Here is a 16,219-nt window from a genome sequence, read left to right on the forward strand (position 1 = left end):
CAAATTTCTCATACAAGCAGAATGAACCTATTCAGCATCAAGGTGGTCCATCAGGTTTTCAGAACAACTTCCCTAGGATAGGTCCATCACAAATGAACCAACCATTGGTTCCATCTGTACCTCCTTATAATGCCCCTATCCCACAGCAACCTTCACAATTAGAAACCATGATGGCTAATATGATGAAACAACAACAAGATTTTATCAAGCAACAACAACAGACCAATACAGCCCAAGCCCAGACTAACCAATTCCATGCGCAAGCGATTGCAAAACTTGAGGTTAGTCTAAGCCAAATAGCAAACTCTCTAGGGGATAGAAAGAAAGGTGAACTACCTAGTCAACCAGTGCCTAACCCTAGTAGACAACAAAATTAAGGTCAGAGAGGTCAGTATCAAACCGATTCTAATGGAAATCCGACCTATGAAGTCCAGGAAATTACCACTTTAAGGTCTGGCAAGCAAGTGGATAATAAAGTCCAACTTCCTGAACATGAAAAGAAAATAAAAATGAATCCGATAAGAATCCTATTCAGAAGAGAGGTCAAGAACAGGATAAATCGAAAAAAAAAGGAAGAACCCATAGAAACATACAAACCTAAGGTTCCCTTTCCCAGTGGACTTCGGGACTCCAAGAAACAATCTAACTTTGATGAAATAATGGAAGTCTTTAAAACTGTTCAAATAAATATACCTTTCCTCGATGCCATACGACAAATTTCCTTCTATACAAAATTCTTGAAAGACCTCACCACGGTCAAAAGAAAAACCAGCATTCCTAGGCAAGCTATTATGGCTGCACAAGCCTCATCTCTCATTCAACAACAGATTGCCCCGAAATTCAAAGACCCTGGTTGCCCAACCATTGAAATAAAAATAGGAGAGACGATCATCCAGAGAGCTCTATTAGATTTAGGAGCCAGTGTAAACCTACTTCCCTACTATGTATACCAAAAATTAGGTTTGAAGGAATTAAAGCCTACAAATATTACCCTTTCCTTAGCAGATAGGACAGTAAAGTACCCCAAGGGGATTGTAGAGGATGTAATAGTGAAAGTAAATGAGTTTTACTATCCTGTGGACTTCGTTATCCTTGAGACTGAACCTGCAATACATCCAGACAGTCACACACCTATAATTTTAGGTAGACCTTTCTTAGCCACAGCAAATGCTGTGATCAACTGTCGAAATGAGATGCTGAAGTTATCTTTTGGCAACATGAAAGTCGAGCTTAATGTCTTCAACATAAGTAAACAACCACCAGACGATAAAGAAATCAATGAAGTTGACATGATTGAAAGTCTGGTTCAGAAGACTTTCTTACAAACTTATAATGAGGAACCTTTAGAAGCTTACCTTGCCCATTTCGAGGAAGGGGTCAAGCATGCGCCCCTTAGTTCTGTTCTCCTTATGAGCATAGATCGTCATCAGCCGACTGTTCTTCATCGGACTCTTTCAAAACCATTCTTAGATAATGGTTGAAAAAAAAGGAGGATTTACATTTTGTCCGGCTGAAGACATAAAACTTAGCGCTCTTGGGAGGCAACCCAACATGTAAATATTATAAAAATAAAAAATAAAAATTTTTACTAACATGCAGGTTTGGGTTTTTTTATCCCAATTATCAATTTACTTACCCATATCAGGTAACTTCTCTTCTATCCTATTACTGCTTTAAATCTTCTTTAACATTGAGGACAATGTCAGATTTAGGTATGGGGGTGAGAACATTTTTGATTTTTTTTATGCAATTAAATTTTTTTTTTTAAAAAAGGGAATTTCAAATTTTTAACTCAAACTCTAATCTTTTTGGCTGTACAAACTAGGAATTGCTTTGACAATAGCTTTGAGTAAATGAATATGATAGCAATTCTAGCTTGAGTTTTCGTTCCACCTATCTTCTGCTAACATGATGATTTAGCACCTACACGTAAGCACATGAATAGTGGGGTATGCAAACTTGCAACTAATATGAATATTTTTAATATTCGGAATAGTTTAAAGTTATATGTGTGATGAACATCCTAATCAAAAAAAAAGAAAAAAAAAGAGATAAAATAAAATAAAATAATGAGTTTAATTTAAGTCTTCTCACTGAGTAACCGGGCCTTTTGCCTGGCAAGCAGCGACGAGGACTCGGTGGCTCTCCTATTCCTATATCATTCAGACTTGGATGACCTCTCTTTCTCAGACTAGCTCTCTGAACGACTCCTGACTCGACTACTCCTGCATGACAAGAGCAGGCAGCAGGCATGGTGCATGGGATCCGTGCGTGGAAATTAGCCCGCCTCAAAAAATTAGTGTTCGCGTAAAAAGGTGAGGATGATTGAGATTAAACTCTGAGTGACTAATTTGGCCTTGAAGCCTAGTTAATTTGAGTTATTAAGCCTGTTAGGATGTCTCTACACCTAATGCCCTAAGCCATCTGGATCGGAAGTCATTAGCCTAACACTCGCTACATGGGTCAGCTAGAAAGCTTAATAAGGCTAGATATTGCACAAGTCATTCTTCTTAGCATTCAGTCTGAAAAAAATATATAAATAAATAAATAAATAAATAAATATATATATATAAATAAATCTGGGGTGTTCATTATCATTTAACTCTAGAAAGTCTTGAAAATTGGAGTGGTCATGTTGGAAGTAAGTGAAAGCCACTCATTTATATGATACTATCTTACACCTCGCTACATTCTTGACGTGTTAGCAGATAGATGGGGAGTAATGAAACTTAAGTTAGAGTCTACTTAAATATGATAGCAATAAGTCTTTATTGTCCTTGCAATTCTAAGTTCATACAATAATACTTGTTCAAATTTTGAGTTAAAAATTAGAAATCCCTGACTGATGAAGTTTGTGGGAAACTTCTCTACAAACCCTCACGAGACAACACTCGTCCACTAGGGTAACCTAGGGGTTTAACGGCTTGTTGCACGTGCTAAGTGCAATCGTAACGCTCTATGTTCGTCCGATTCCTGTCTACCTAAAAATATGCTAGACAGATCGTTGTTAGAACCGACGAACAAAGTTTAAATTTAATTCTACTCTTACCTTTCCTACTCGAAAAATAGCGGTTGTAAGAGGTCGATCCACAGGGAGGCGATTGGAGTTGCATAAAAATTAGAACGTTCACTCGGATTTGAAATCGATTTTTGAATGATAAAAGAAAAACATTATTTTGAGGATGTTGAATGTTTTCTAATTGAAATTAACTAAAAGACAGGTACTTAGATTCGAAAAGCATTTATTTAATTAATCAGAAAAAAAAGTTTTGGCATAAATTAAAATAGACGACACTAAGAAGATTGAAGCGTGAAACATAAATTTCATAAAAGAAAATTAAATATATTGCATCAAAGAAAAATTAAAAGATTGCATAAAAAAAATAAAAATTAATTTGAATCTAGAACAGGGATTGCATGAAAGAAAAATGATAGATTTAGAAAACTAAATTGATTACAATGCTAGAAATGAATATTGGTAGCTTGATGCTACCTTTCTTCTGCAATTAAAATAAAGGAAGGAAATAACAAAAATAAAAGAAAGAAAACATCTCCCTTTCTCTCCCACGGTGGAACAACATAAAATACTTTTTTTTTTTCTTTCTTTCTTCTCCAAACGAACAGAGCAATGCTCTGTTTCTTCTGTTTTTTTTTTTCTTCTCCGCCGAAGCAGCCGAGCTCCTTCTTCTTCCTTGGATCAACCGAAGCAGCCGAGCACACCTCTCCTTCCCTGGTTCTTGGCCTCAACCCCAAAACCGAGCACTCTTCTCTATCCCTTCTTGGATTCCACCGAGCACCCCTCTCTTCTCTTCCTCCTTCTCCTTTTATAGCCGCGGACGGGCGCTTGATGCGGAAGGGAGATGGCAGACGCGGTGAGGACGCGGGTAGGAGTCGATCATGGAATGCTTGCAGTCGGACGCGGGGATCACGGGATGCTGTGATCACGGCTTGAAATCGGAAGGGAGGAGATGCAGTGGGCGGACGGGATGCTTGCAGCGCGTGAAGAACGCGGGCGTTGCTGGCACGGTGGCTGGCATGGAAGGTGGCGACGCGGATCCGGGCTTGACGGCTGGCAGCGACTGTGAGATCACGGCTGGGATCTGCCTTGCTGGGAGGCTGCTGGGTTTCCGGATTGCGGAAGGAAGGCGGGGATCACGGGATGGGCGCACAGCTGGGATTGGGTCGCGGGGATCTTGAATCCGGGAGAGGGGATTCCGGGTGTTGCTGGCACGGTGGCTGGCACGGTGAAAGCGGAAGGAGGAGACGCGCGCTGAGGAGGAGGGGCTGCAGTCTTGATCGTGGAAGAGCTGCGGGAGTGCATCATGGGATGGATCGCGGAGAATGCGGACGGCCTGGAATCGGAAGGTGGGAACTGAATGCGGAAGGAGCTGATGGTGATCCGTGGACGGCTGGGAGGAGAAACGGGCATTGCTTCATCACGGAAGATCTGGATGTTGTGGGACCGCTGGAAGCATGATCGACGGGGTGGCTTGGAGGAGCTGATCTGCCGTGGATCCGGGAAGAGTTGGACTTGAATTGAGCTTGGGCTGCTGCGCATTGGACTCAAACCCAATGTCATTGGGTCTTTTGGACTCCTTGCACTCAAACACAAATACAATGTTAATTAATTAATTTTATTATTAAAAATTAACTATAATACTAATTATGGTGGTACGATGATTGCACTTTTGTACTCTCATCACACCCCCCAACTAGCTTATTGCTAGTCTCTAGCAATTTAGTGCGAAAATAAGAGTGCAAAAGTGTTATTTATTATATAAATATACTAAGATAAATACTCACTTTCGTAGAGCATCACGATTGCACTTAGCATGTGCAACAAGCCGTTAAACCCCTAGGTTACCCTAGCGGACGAGTGTTGTCTCGTGAGGGTTTGCAGTGAAGTTACCCACAAACTTCATTAGTCAGGAATTTCCAAATTTTAACTCGAAATTTGAACAAGTATTACTGTATGAAACTAGAATTGCAAGGACAATAGAGACTTGTTGTTATCATATTTAAACAGACTCTAACTCAAATTTCATTACACCCCATCTATCTGCTAACAAGTCAAGAATGTAGTGAGGTGCAAGATAGTATCATATAAATGAGTGGCTTTTACTTTACTTCCAACATGATTACTTTAGTTTTCAAGACTTTCTAGAGTTAAATGGTAATGAACACCCCGGATTTATTTATTCATTTTTTTTTTCAGACTGAAGTGCTAAGAAGAATGACTTGTGCAATATCTAGCCTTATTAAGCTTTCTAGCTAATCCATGTAGCGAGTGTTAGGCCAATGACTCCCGATCCAGATGGCTCAGGGCACTAGGTGTAGAGACACCCTAACAGGCTTAATAACTCAGGTTAACTAGGCTTCAAGGCCAAATTAGTCACTCAGAGTTTAATCTCAATCATCCTCACCTTTTTACGCGAACACTCGCTGCTTGCCAGGCAGGAGGCCCGGTTACTCAGTGAGAAGACTTAAATTAAACTCATTATTTTATTTTATTTTATCTCTCTTTTTTTTTCTTCTTTTTTTTTTTTTTGGTTAGGCTAGGGTGTTCATCACACATATAACTCTAAATTATCCCAAAAATTAAAAATATTCATATTAGTCGTAAGTTTACATACGCCACTATTCATGTGCTTACGTGTAGGTGCTAACTCATCTTGTATCATGTTAGCAGAAGATAGGTGGGATGAAAACTTAAGCTAGAACTGCTATCATATTTCTTAACTCAAAGCTATTGTCAGAGCAATTTGTAGTTTGTACAGCCAAAAAGATTAGAGTTTGAGTTAAAAATTTGAAATCCCTTTTTTTTATTATTTTTTGAAATTTTAATAATTTTTTTTTTAAAATTTTTTTTAATTGCATAAAAAAATCAAAAATATTCTCTCCCTTTTTTTTTTTTTTCAAAAATATTCTCACCCCCATACCTAAATCTAACATTGTCCTCAATGTTAAAGAAAATTTAAAGCAGTAAGAGGACAGAGGAGAAGGTACCTGATATGGGCGGGTAAATTGGGGCAAAATACCCCCAAACCTGCATTTTTTTTTTTTTTTGAGAATATTTACATGTTGGGTTGCCTCCCAAGAGCGCTAAGTTTTATGTCTTCAGCCAGACAATTCTAATTCATTCATGATAAACAGGGTCGGTCAGAAGTGTCTCCTCAACTTCTGGACTCAGATATTCAAGGTATGGTTTTAAACGATGTCTATTGACTTGAAAGGACCTACCATCCTTGGTATTGCATATTATTACTGCACCATGCGGGTGCACTTTCTCTACTGTGTATGGGCCAGTCCAGCGAGATTTAAGTTTTCCAGGGAATAGATGTAATCGAGAATCATATAGAAGGACTTTTTGTCCTTGGTGAAATTCCTTACGAATGATCATTTTATCATGCATGATCTTCATGCGATCTTTGTACTTTTTGGCACACTCGTAAGCATCGTTTCTAATTTCTTCAAGCTCATCGAGTTGAAGCTTCCTATGTTCTCCTGCTTTGTCAAGATCGAAATTTAAATGTTTAATAGCCCAATAGGCCTTGTGCTCTAACTCAACAGGTAAATGGCAGGCCTTGCCATAGACAGTTCTATATGGAGACATTCCAATTGGTGTTTTGTAAGCCGTCCGATATGCCCACAGTGCATCTGTTAGCCTAAGAGACCAATCCTTCCGAGATGTATGAACAGTTTTTTCAAGGATGGTCTTGATCTCCCGATTGGAAATTTCGACTTGTCCACTTGTTTGTGGATGATATGGTGTACTGACCTTATGATTAATGTTGTACTTTCTCATAAGGGCTTTAAAGATTTTATTACAAAAATGTTTCCCCCCATCACTAATGATAGCACGAGGGGTGCCAAAACGAGCAAAGATAGATTCTTTAAGGAACTTGATCACCACTTTGTGATCATTGGTCTTACACGCGATAGCCTCAATCCATTTTGATACATAGTCAACTGCCACAAGAATGTACTGATGCCCAAACGACATAGGAAAAGGACCCATAAAATCAATACCCCAAACATCGAAAATTTCTATAATTAGGATAGGGTTCAGGGGCATCTCATTCTTTCTCGAAAGTTTTCCTAATCGTTGACATCGATCGCAAGATTTACAATAGTCATGCGCATCTCGAAAAAGTGTGGGCCAATAAAATCCACACTGCAAAACTTTTACAGCAGTTTTCTTCCCACTAAAATGACCACCACAAGCATGGTCATGACAAAAGAAAAGGACATTCCTTTGATCGTGTTCAGGGATGCATCGTCTAATGATTTGATCAGGACAGTATTTGAACAAGTATGGTTCATCCCAAAAATACCACTTCACACGAGCTAGGAAGCGAAATTGTTCCTGTTTGGTCCAAGAGCTGGGCATTGGTTCAGTAACAAGGTAGTTGACTATGTCAGCATACCATGGAACATTGGTGTGGGAAATCATCATTAGTTGTTCATCCGGAAAAGTTTCGGATACAGGTAAGGATTCCGCAGATGACTCAACAATCAGTCTGGACAAGTGGTCAGCTACTACATTTTCAGATCCCTTTTTATCTCGAATTTCGAGATCAAATTCCTGGAGCAATAGGATCCAACGAATGAGCCTCGCCTTAGCATCCTTCTTTGTGAGAAGGTACTTAAGGGCGGCATGATCAGAATAAATAAGGACCTTGGATCCTATTAGATAGGGACGAAATTTGTCTAGAGCAAAGACAACAGCCAACAACTCTTTTTCAGTGGTAGAATAGTTAAGTTGGGCATCATTCAGAGTTTTGCTCGCATAGTGAATCGCATGGGGAAGCTTCCCCACTCGTTGACCTAGGACGGCACCTATTGCATAATCGGATGCGTCACACATGATTTCAAATGGCAGACTCCAATCAGGGGACCTTATGATGGGTGCTGAGGTTAGTTCAGACTTTAGTCTTTCGAAAGCAGTTATACAAATTGGCGAAAAATTAAAAGTAGCATCTTTCGCCAACAAATCGCATAAGGGTTTCGACAATTTACTGAAATCCTTGATAAAGCGGCGGTAAAAACCCGCATGCCCTAAAAAGGATCTGACTTCCCTAACAGTCTTAGGAGGTGGCAATTTAGCAATTAATTCTACTTTGGCCTTATCCACCTCAATTCCTCTTTGTGACACAATGTGTCCCAAAACAATACCTGATTGGACCATAAAATGACATTTTTCCCAGTTAAGAACTAAATTTTTCTCTTTACATCGTTCTACAACAAGGGTCAAGTGATGCAAACATTCATTAAAGTTAGATCCGAATACAGAAAAGTCATCTATAAAAACTTCTAAAAATTTCTCCACCATGTCGGAGAAAATACTCATCATACACCGCTGGAATGTAGCCGGTGCATTACATAACCCAAAAGGCATGCGACGATAGGCAAAAGTACCATAAGGACAGGTGAATGTGGTTTTCTCTTGATCCTCACATGCAATTAGTACTTGGTTATATCCAGAATAACCATCAAGAAAACAATAATGAGAGTGGCCAGCTAGACGTTCTAACATTTGATCAATGAAGGGTAGTGGGAAGTGGTCTTTCCTAGTCATGGCGTTAAGCTTCCTATAGTCGATGCATACTCGCCATCCCGTTTGGACTCGAGTAGGGACTAACTCATTGTGATCATTTTTCACCACAGTGATGCCAGACTTTTTAGGTACGACTTGAACTGGGCTTACCCACTGACTATCAGAAATAGGATATATAATCCCTGCATCTAACAGCTTGATGACCTCGGCTCGAACTACGTCCTTCATGATTGGATTAAGTCGCCTTTGTGGTTCTCTAGAGATTTTTGCATCTTCTTCTAGATGGATTTTATGTTGGACCACAGAAGGACTAATCCCCTTAATATCCGCTATAGACCAGCCGATCGCTTCTTGATTTTTCTGAAGGATATTTAACAACTTCTCTTCTTGTTCTTCAGTTAAATTTGATGCAATAATAACAGGTAAGGTGTTGTTGTCCCCTAGAAATGCATATTTTAAGTTTTTAGGCAGATCTTTAAGTTCGAGCTGGGGAGGTTTGACACTTGAAGGTACTAGCTGGGATTCAAGTATAGGTAATGATTCAAATTTAGTAGCCCATCTGCTAGTATCCATTACAGGAATAGAATCTAGTAATGCATTAACCTCCTGATTCGACTCTCCTTCCTCACAATCTTGACTGAATTGGGCCAAACATCTTTCTAGTGGATCAGAATAACTTGATTCCTCGAAGGACTTGCTGATTATGTTTTCAATCATGTGAATTTCTTCTAAATCGTCCATCTCAGATGGTTGATTACTACCGTGAAAGACATTGAGTTGGACGGTCAAGTTTCCAAATGCTAAGGTCATTATCCCATTTCGGCAACTGATCACAGCATTTGAAGTGGCCAAAAATGGTCTACCAAGGATTACCGGGATGTGACTACTTGGGTTTTTCACTGGTTCAGTTTCGAGGACTACAAAATCCACAGGGTAGTAAAACTCATTTACCTTTACAATTACATCCTCTACAATTCCCTTAGGATACTTCACAGTCCTATCTGCTAATGACAAAGTAATGTTTGTGGGCTTTAATTCCCCCAAACCTAGTTCGGTGTAGACAGAATAGGGTAATAGGTTTACACTTGCTCCTAAGTCTAATAGGGCTCTTCGAATGATGGTTTCTCCTATTTTAATTTCAACAGTGGGGCAACCAGGGTCCTTGTATTTTGGGGCAATCTGTTGTTGAATAAGAGATGAGGCTTGTGCCGCCATCACAGCTTGCCTAGGAATACTGGTTTTCCTTTTCACCGTGGTCAAGTCTTTTAAGAATTTTGTATAGGAGGGGATCTGTTTGATTGCATCTAGGAAGGGTAAATTTATTTGAACATTTTTAAAGACCTCCATGATTTCATCGTACTGAGATTTTTTCTTTGAGTCTTGTAGTCTACTAGGAAAGGGAGCCTTGGGTGTGTATGTCTCTATTGGTTTCTCCTCTACTCCTTGTGTTCCTTGTTCTTGTGCCTTTTTCTGAGTGGGATTTGGTTCATGCTTTTCTTCTTTTTCTTGCACAGGAAGTTGGACTTTGTTGTCCACTTGCTTGCCAGACCGTAAAGTGGTAATTGCCTGGACTTCATGGGTGGGGTTTCCATTAGAATCAATCTGAAACTGGCCTCTCGACCCTTGATTCTGTTGTCTACTAGGGTTAGGTACTGGCTGACTGGGCAATTCACCTCTCTTCCTATCCCCTAGAGAGTTAGCTATTTGGCTCAGACTAACCTCAAGTTTTGCAATCGCTTGCGCATGAAATTGATTAGTCTGGGTTTGAGCTATGTTGGTCTGTTGTTGCTGTTGGATGAAGTCTTGTTGCTGCTTCATCATGTTAGCCATCATGGTTTCTAATTGTGAAGGTTGTTGTAGTATAGTGGTGAGTATTCTCGCCTGTCACGCGGGTGACCCGGGTTCGATCCCCGGCAACGGCGCCAAAATTCTGTTCGTCCGATTCCTGTCTACCTAAAAATATGCTAGACAGATCGTTGTTAGAACCGACGAATAAAGTTTAAATTTAATTCTACTCTTACCTTTCCTACTCGAAAAATAGCGGTTGTAAGAGGTCGATCTACAGGGAGGCGTTTGGAGTTGCATAAAAATTAGAACGTTCACTTGGATTTGAAATCGATTTTTGAATGATAAAAGAAAAACATTATTTTGAGGATGTTGAATGTTTTCTAATTGAAATTAACTAAAAGACAGGTACTTAGATTCGAAAAGCATTTATTTAATTAATCAAAAAAAAATTTTTTGGCATAAATTAAAATAGACGACACTAAGAAGATTGAAGCGTGAAACATAAATTTCATAAAAGAAAATTAAATATATTGCATCAAAGAAAAATTAAAAGATTGCATAAAAAAATAGAAATTAATTTGAATCTAGAACAGGGATTGCATGAAAGAAAAATGATAGATTTAGAAAACTAAATTGATTACAATGCTAGAAATGAATATTGGTAGCTTGATGCTACCTTTCTTCTGCAATTAAAATAAAGGAAGGAAATAACAAAAATAAAAGAAAGAAAACATCTCCCTTTCTCTCCCACGGTGGAACAACATAAAATACTTTTTTTTTTCTTTCTTTCTTCTCCAAACGAACAGAGCAATGCTCTGTTTCTTCTGTTTTTTTTTTTCTTCTCCGCCGAAGCAGCCGAGCTCCTTCTTCTTCCTTGGATCAACCGAAGCAGCCGAGCACACCTCTCCTTCCCTGGTTCTTGGCCTCAACCCCAAAACCGAGCACTCTTCTCTATCCCTTCTTGGATTCCACCGAGCACCCCTCTCTTCTCTTCCTCCTTCTCCTTTTATAGCCGCGGACGGGCGCTTGATGCGGAAGGGAGATGGCAGACGCGGTGAGGACGCGGGTAGGAGTCGATCACGGAATGCTTGCAGTCGGACGCGGGGATCACGGGATGCTGTGATCACGGCTTGAAATCGGAAGGGAGGAGATGCAGTGGGCGGACGGGATGCTTGCAGCGCGTGAAGAACGCGGGCGTTGCTGGCACGGTGGCTGGCATGGAAGGTGGCGACGCGGATCCGGGCTTGACGGCTGGCAGCGACTGTGAGATCACGGCTGGGATCTGCCTTGCTGGGAGGCTGCTGGGTTTCCGGATCGCGGAAGGAAGGCGGGGATCACGGGATGGGCGCACAGCTGGGATTGGGTCGCGGGGATCTTGAATCCGGGAGAGGGGATTCCGGGCGTTGCTGGCACGGTGGCTGGCACGGTGAAAGCGGAAGGAGGAGACGCGCGCTGAGGAGGAGGGGCTGCAGTCTTGATCGTGGAAGAGCTGCGGGAGTGCATCACGGGATGGATCGCGGAGAATGCGGCGGCCTGGAATCGGAAGGTGGGAACTGAATGCGGAAGGAGCTGATGGTGATCCGTGGACGGCTGGGAGGAGAAACGGGCATTGCTTCATCGCGGAAGATCTGGATGTTGTGGGACCGCTGGAAGCATGATCGACGGGGTGGCTTGGAGGAGCTGATCTGCCGTGGATCCGGGAAGAGTTGGACTTGAATTGAGCTTGGGCTGCTGCGCATTGGACTCAAACCCAATGTTATTGGGTCTTTTGGACTCCTTGCACTCAAACACAAATACAATGTTAATTAATTAATTTTATTATTAAAAATTAACTATAATACTAATTATGGTGGTACGATGATTGCACTTTTGTGCTCTCATCACTCTACGAAAGTGAGTATTTATCTTAGTATATTTATATAATAAATAACACTTTTGCACTCTTATTTTATCATTTTCGCACTAAATTGCTAGAGACTAGCAATAAGCTAGTTGGGGGGTGTGATGAGAGCACAAAAGTGCAATCATCGTACCATCTTAATTAGTATTATAGTTAATCTTTAATGATAAAAAATTAATTAACGTCGTATTTGTGTTTGAGTGCAAGGAATCCAAGAGACCCAATAACATTGGGTTTAAGCCCAATGTCCGGCAGCCCGAGCTCAACAAATTTTCCAGCTGCCATGCAAGCATGAAATCCCATCGCCCAGCCAATCATCAACATCCCGAATAAATCCAGCTCCTCTCAACGTCCCCGTGATCCCAGCAACAGCCCCTCCTCCGCCTCTTCTTCCGCCCATTCAATTATCACATCCAGCCGTTCGTCCTCCTCGCGGCTCCTCCCAGCGAATCCCATTTGCAAGCGTCCCAACTGCCTGTGAAGAAGCCCAAGATCCCGTCCGTATCCATCTTCCACGGATCAAGCCTCTGCATCCGCATCCCGGACGACCTCCTTCTTCGGGATCGAAGCATCCCACATCAGCACCCGAGATCTTCTTCTTCAGCGCCCCAGCGTCCGTCATCAATCTCCTCCACGATCCGCCCAGCCACGGCATCCCACGCTGCAATCAAGTTCCTCCGTCTCAGCCTCCCCTCCCACGGCCAGCTTCCGGAGACCCAATCCCATTGATCACGCTTCCATATTCCCCTCATCTCCACGTGCTTGCTGGGGATCTATATAAAGGAGCCATCGGCAGAAAGGGAGGAGGAGGAGAGCTCGGAATGGGGGGTGGCCGGCGGGTCCAAGGAGGAGCCGGGAGCATGAAGAAGAAAGGCTCTGTTTGGGGAGAGAAGTGAGAAAGAAAAAAATAGAGGAAGCTCTGTTTTTGGGGAAGAAGAGAATAAAAAAATATATTTTATGTTCTAATGGGAGGGAGAAGCTTTTTGTTTTATTTTTTTATGTTATTCGTAAAAGAGAAGAAACATTAGGTTTCCAATCTCCACTTTTATTTGTAATGAATTTTCTTTTTATCAAATCTATCATTTCTTTTTCATGCAATCCTTGTTCTAGGTTCAAGTTAATTTCTGTTTTTTTTAATGCAATCTTTTAATTCTTCTTTGATGCAATACATTAAATTTTCTTTTATGCAATTTATATTCTAGGCTTTTGATCTTCTTAGCACTTGTTTTCATCCATTTTAATTTATGCCAAAATTTTCCTTTGAATAGTTAAACATTTCATGAATTTATAAATGCTCTTTGATTTCTAAGTACTTGTCTTTTTATTATTTTTAAATAAAGAAGATTCTCTGGTAGACTAGAGAATCTATCATCATCCCCAACATAATGTTGTTCTTTTGTTATTCAAAAATCGCTTTTGAATCCGAGTGAACGTTTTTATTTTTAAGCAACTCCAATCGCCTCCCTGTGGATCGATCTCTTACAACCACTATTCTTCGAGTAGAACAGGTAAGAGTAAAATTAATTTAAACTTTGTTTGTCGGTTCTAACAACGATCTGTTTAGCATATTTTTAGATAAACAGAAATCGGCACAACAATATGCTATCACTAGGACAATAGCATTATCAAGAATAGGTCATTGTGTGCCATATACATTGGTTGTCCTCGTAACCAAGGAGTGTAGAGACATTGATATGTCACACAGATGAAGTATAGGAGTACACTTCACTGAACGTGACCAGTTCCGGAATGCTCTGTTGTCAAGAGATGTTCCGAGTGGATATGGGTATAAGTATCCCTCAGACCTGAGATCACCACGGTGACTTGCAAGCAACTCACTGTACTTTGATACCGGACTATCAGAATTTCTAATTCAGTGATGGAAGGCTACTGGGTGCAGTCAAGTACTTGCGAAGTCGGTGCGTGAGTAATGATGGAATTGACCCCTTCTGGTGACAAGAGATAATGTCCTCGTGTTTAATGTAGCAAAATCTTGGCCAGAGTAATCCTTATGAGGAGTCACAGAATTTGTAAAATTGAAATACATTTTAGATGCACTGATTAAAGAGTTGATAGAACTGTGGAGTCATCCTAGGCATTTGGAGTCATAAGGATTAATTATATGGTAACCATAGTCCAAGGGTTCCAGAATATTGCTTTGCAATTATTCGGTCTATCCGGACGTCGGGTATGATTGCTAAATGGTCACTTCGATTAGTACAGAAAGTCGTTCTTGTCCTACCGGCTTAGGTTCGAACCTATGGGGTCACATGCATAGAAGTTTTTAGGTTGATCAAATGGTTGATCGATGATTAAGAATCGTCTAGGGGTTCATCGGTCAATTCGATTGACAAATTACACTAAGCAAAATTTGCAGTAAAATAATTATTGAATTATTGAAGGATTAATTAGCAATTAGATTAATATTGAACTCAATTGATTGAATGATTGAGCTTAGGTGAAGCCAAATTAAATAAAATTCAATTTAGGCTACATCAAGGTTTGACCTAATTGGATTGGGTTCAATCCAAGTTGATTAGGCTCGACCCAATTAATCGGACTTGACCCAATTGGATTGGGCTTGACCTGAGCCTATTAAAAGTCCTTATTTAATAAGGATTCTAAGTTCAAAAATTCAGAAATTGATAAGAAGAAGAATCCCTAAATTTTATGACCCTAGCTTTCTTTCTTAGAGAAGAAAGGCACCTCATCCTTATTCCTAAAATTAATGGTGCCTATCCTCTTAATTTTTGACCAATTTTTGGCATGAGGAAAGAGGAGTCGTGGGGCTATTTTTTTGAAAAATATGGTGCCTCAAATCTTCCTCAAGAGATTGGAATAAAATCCCTAATTTGAAGGGACAGCATGGCGCTTGAAGTAGGGTGGCGTGCGGCTAAAGTTTGGGGTGTATGAACTCCCTAATTTTTAGGGATTCATGGTGCAAAATTAAAAGAGCATTTATTCACCTCTTGGCTTCCAGTTCACTAGAATTTTTTGGGAATTTTATCAGCCAAATTCGTTGGCCAAAATAGGTGAGAGGCATGGGGGGTCTTTTGGCTATAAAAAGACCCCCACGCCTAGGGTTTGAAAAATATGGTCTTTAGAAAGGGTTCTAAATTTTGAAAAAATTCTGAGAGCCAGCTGCCCTCTCTCCTCCTTCTTCTCCTTCATCTCCATCCTTCATCCTCTCGAAGAAGAATCAAAAGTAGAGTGCTTCGAGGGGAAAAAGTTCAGCCACTGCAGCACCTCTGCTCGAGCTAGCACTCCTGCAGTTGTGGATCTTCCTTGAGCTTCGCGTGGACTATCCGTAGAGGCCGGATGCATTTGAGGCTACACAAGGTGATCAAGGAATCATCAAAGTCCTTAAAGCAAAAAGGTATGAGATCTGATCTCATTAGAAATTAGGATTAGAAATCAACTAGGTTGCTGAAATTCTGCATGACTACATGTTAGACATAGAATCATGCATATTTGTTTAGGATAGATGTTTAAAGTCCTGGATTTATTTTTGTTGTAGAGATATGACCTCTAGCATGCATAGAAATTAAATAGTTTAATTCATGCTTCCGTTGTAAAATTTTTAAAAATATATGCATGCGACCATTAGGGTTCCCAACAGTGGTATCAGAGCCATAGGTTCAAAGTAGTTTAAACATTTATGCCTAAAACAAGTTTTCTAATCCTAGTAGTCAAGTAATCCGATTGGAATGATCACCAGACCATCCGGTCATAGGAGAAAGAAGGGTTCATAACCCTCTTTTCTCATTCAATAGGATCTCTTATGGTGTGTAAGGGTGCCACTGTGATCCAATTCTTGAAGATGAACCACGAAAAGAAGATTAAAAGTAGTTTTAATCTTTGTAATTAAATCTAAAATCATAGATATGTTTAGATTAGATGTAAAAGAGATTTATGATTGATTTAATTGCTGTTTCTATATGATCAATCTGATCTGAAAATCAGATACATATGAT

At 40.3% G+C, this 16,219-nt stretch overlaps 1 non-coding gene across 1 annotated transcript; it reads left to right on the top strand.

The window, feature by feature from the left end:
* The first annotated feature begins 10,407 nt into the window (after positions 1–10,407).
* On the top strand, positions 10,408–10,479 carry TRNAD-GUC. The gene has a single exon. It is a non-coding gene; the product is annotated as a tRNA-Asp (tRNA).
* Positions 10,480–16,219: the final 5,740 nt, after the last annotated feature.

This window comes from Phoenix dactylifera, unplaced genomic scaffold (assembly GCF_009389715.1).
Source record: "Phoenix dactylifera cultivar Barhee BC4 unplaced genomic scaffold, palm_55x_up_171113_PBpolish2nd_filt_p 000816F, whole genome shotgun sequence".
NCBI classification, from domain to species: domain Eukaryota; kingdom Viridiplantae; phylum Streptophyta; class Magnoliopsida; order Arecales; family Arecaceae; genus Phoenix; species Phoenix dactylifera.